General features: G+C 45.9%; 1 long non-coding RNA gene across 1 annotated transcript; it reads left to right on the forward strand.

Moving 5' to 3' along the window:
- The first annotated feature begins 1,143 nt into the window (after positions 1-1,143).
- Positions 1,144-3,586, forward strand: LOC134547379 (uncharacterized). Its single transcript, XR_010079453.1, has 2 exons — positions 1,144-2,528; positions 3,119-3,586. It is a non-coding gene; the product is annotated as an uncharacterized LOC134547379 (long non-coding RNA).
- The last annotated feature ends 217 nt before the right edge of the window (positions 3,587-3,803 follow it).

The following is a 3,803-nucleotide window of genomic DNA, read 5'->3' on the forward strand; positions in this document are numbered from 1 at the left end:
CCCGCGTATCTGGCTCCGTTCTCCATGAAGCTGCTTCCATCTGTAAAGAGTTCCCACTCTGGTTGCTCCAGGGGGACATCCTTCAGATCTGTTCTTGCTGAATAAGTGTGCTCGATGACTTCTAGACAGTCATGCTCTAATGGACCTTCCTCAGCTGTGGCACCTAGAAATAGAGCTGGATTCAAGAGGTTAGTTGTTTTTAGTGCAACATCATCCTGCTCAGTCAGGGTTACCTGAAACTTCATCATCCGGCTTGGAGAGAGCCAATGGCCCCCCTTTGTTCCAGGACTGTAGTTACCATGTGTGGCACATAGACATCTATGTGTCTTCCCATTGTGAGCTTCCTGGCTTCCTGTATCAGCAGCACGGTAGCTGCCACTGCCCGCAGGCATGAAGGCCGTCCGGCACTTACGTTGTCGAGTTGTTTGGAAAAGTAACCCACCGGCCTTTTCCAGCTTCCCAGTCGTTGGGTCAGGACTCCCAGTGCCAGTCGCTGCCTTTCATGCACGTACAGCTGAAAGTCTTTAGACAGATCAGGTAACCCCAAAGCAGGAGCAGTTGTCAGTGCTTCCTTTAACTTCTGGAAGGCCTCTTTCTGTGGTTTGCCCCAGGTGAATGGCTGCGTCTTCTGAGCCTCGTACAAGGGTTTTGCAATCAGTCCATAGTCCATGATCCACAGGCGACACCACCCTGTCATTCCGAGGAAGATCCGCAGCTCGTGTAGATTCTGAGGCTCTGGAATAGCACAGATAGCTTGAATACGATTAGTACCCAGTTTTCTCTGCCCTTGTGAGATTTCACATCCCAGGTAAATCACAGTCTGTTGGGCAATTTGTGCTTTTTCTCTGGATACCTTATACCCTCCCATTCCTAGTGAATTTAAGATCTCAATGGTTACCTTTATGCAGGTCATTTCTTCCTCTGTTGCAATCAAAATGTCATCTACATACTGGAGTAATAAATATTGGTCTCTTGGTACTTGCCCTTCTTTGGTCCAGATTTCCAGTTCTTTTGCCAGTTGACTTCTAAAGAGAGTGGGCGACCCCTTGTACCCCATCGGTAATCGACTCCAGGTGAGCTGAGTTTTTCTTCCACTTTCTGGATGTTCCCACTCAAAGGCAAATAGTTTCCTACTTTCTTGGTCAAGGGGTATACAGAAGAAAGCATCTTTTAAGTCAATTACAGTAAACCATTTATATATCTCTTTTATGGATGCTAACAATGTATAGGGATTGGCAACTACTGGATGAATGTCTTTTGTTATTTCATTTATACTTCTTAAATCCTGTACAAGTCTATACTCACCATTGGGTTTCTTCACTGGGAAAATTGGGGTGTTGTATTCTGATTTACATTCCTCTAGAATTCGATATTTTAAAAATTTATCAATGGTCTTTGCTATTCCCTGTCGTGCTTCTGGTTTTATAGGGTATTGTTTAATTCGTACAGCCTTTGCTCCTTCTTTTAACTCTACATGTACCGGTTGTGCCAATTTAGATTTTCCAGGTACATCTGTTTCCCAGACAGAGGGAATTACTGCATCTTCTACTTCTTTAGGAATATTAGAAATTGGTTTTTCTTTTATCATCAAAATCTTTCCTGTCTTAGACTCCGGAATTTTCATTACGAGTTCACCATTCTCAAAAGTAATTACTGCCTCTAGTGCTGCCAGTAGATCGCGCCCTAAGAGCGGAGTTGGGCAGTCTGGCATGTATAAGAATTCATGGGTCAAGATCTTATCTTCAAAGCTCAATTCTAGGGGTTGCAAGAATGGCCGTACCTCCTCCTTCCCTGTGGCTCCAACGACTGCTGCTGACTTGTTCCCGATTTGCCCCTCAAGATAATTTAGTACAGAATGTGTGGCCCCCGTGTCAATGAGAAAATCTACGTCTTTTCCTTCTAAATGCAAAGTCACCATGGGCTCTCTTGATCCTGTCTCCCTCTCATGTAAAACCATGACCCTGGCTACACCATCCAGCTGATGCTCACCACTTTGATTAAACATACTGTCTAACTGAGGCTGACCATTCTGGCTAAACCGGTTTGGACACTCCCTTTTCCAGTGTCCCTCCATCCGACAATATGCACACTGATTCAGACCTAATCTACCATGACCAGAACCTCTGCCAAAGCCACCTCTATTAACGCCACGACCACCTCTACCATGCCCCCGCCCCTGTCTCTGTAAGACTGCCAAAAGGCTTTGCCCCTGTTTCTTGACAATTTCTCTGTCCCTGTTATTATAAACTTTCCAGGCAACCTCTAGGAGTTTATCCAAGTTTCTTAACTCTTCCCCTTCCAGTTTCTGTAGCTTTTTCCTAATATCTTCCTGTGCCTGACCCAGAAAAATAAAGGCAAGCTGAGTTCTTCCTTTGAAGATCAGTATATTTTCTTTCAGCGGGTGTGGGCGGGGGAGCAGGATAGCTTTGAGCAGGTGTATGTGGAGAAGGGGGGGGTTCTCTGAGCAGGCAGAGGAGAGGCAAGCGGAGGAGCGGCTGGCACAGGCAGAGGAGGATCAGCAGACAAAGGTGGGGGTGAAACATATTGTGCTGGCGCGAGCGAGGGGGGTGTAAGAGAATCAGGTGGGGTCAGGGTGAGCGGGGTGGGACTTGGTGTTGAGGGGGCCGTGGTGGTTCCGGGAGCCATGGGAGATACCAATAATTCCGATTCCAGTTCATCTCTTTTTCTCCTTAAAATTTCACTTACAACTGCATGTTCTATACAATGCTTATTTTGGACGCGAGCCAGACACTTATTATTCTCAAGCTTCATTGCTTTCATTTTGTCAAGCCACAAAACCGGTTTCTCAAGCAAGCACAGAAATAAGTCAATATATGGTAATTGTTCTACCCTTCCATCTTGTGTACAAAGCAATCTAAGTTGCATAATAACCTTCACATCAAAAGACCCATTTTTCGGCCACCTCTGATTTTCAGGCAAAGCGTATTTTGGCCAGTGAACATTACAATATTCAATCAACTTATCTTTTCGTAATTCCTGACCGAAGTTCCCCTCTTTCCAATGTGCCAACAAACAACCCAACGGAGAAGAACTTGGTATAGAGGCATTATTGCTGCCCAAAACCTCTTTTAACCCTTTTAGTTTCTCCATATTACAGATACATAAAAACCACAGATGCCGAACCTGCAACGCTTTCGCGATGTCTGACGGACGGCTGCCTAGGCAATACCACCAGGAATTCCTTTTGCCCAACCAAGCGTAGCTTTCGCTGCGTCTTAATGGCAGGCCCCCAGACCAGAGAATAAAGAACCTTACCTCTCACCAGGGGTCGTTGTGAGCGGCGAGGGTCGCGGCTCCGATGGGCTCCCCGAGAAATCACCCGGTGCCGGCTGGAGCGTGATCGGGTCGCGGGGTCCTGGCTGCGCCCACAAGGTCCCATCTGGGTCGCCAAAAATGTTAGCGTAGGAAAACATATAACCACACAGAGGCGATCATATGCGGTTCTTTATTCCAGCGCGCGGGACACCGGGGTGATAATACACCCAAATCTGATGTCCAAAGCATACAGAGTCGATTCGTGATTTTTATAGTTTAAATTATACACATGTTAACTAACCCCCACCCCTAGATACTGATTATCCTATTCCTTAGTTACTATCTTAAATCATACCTACGCTTCTACCCTGATCCACACTTGATTTGGTTAAAACAATAGCATGGAGCTGTTGACGCTTGTTCCCAGCTAGCTGCGTCAAGTTCCAGTTGTACGTTCTCTACTTTCCTCCCCCTATACATTACTCAATCTAGAAATTATATTTTTTAACCCTCCACCAACATGATGA

This window comes from Prinia subflava, chromosome 2 (genome assembly GCF_021018805.1).
Source record: "Prinia subflava isolate CZ2003 ecotype Zambia chromosome 2, Cam_Psub_1.2, whole genome shotgun sequence".
NCBI classification, from domain to species: domain Eukaryota; kingdom Metazoa; phylum Chordata; class Aves; order Passeriformes; family Cisticolidae; genus Prinia; species Prinia subflava.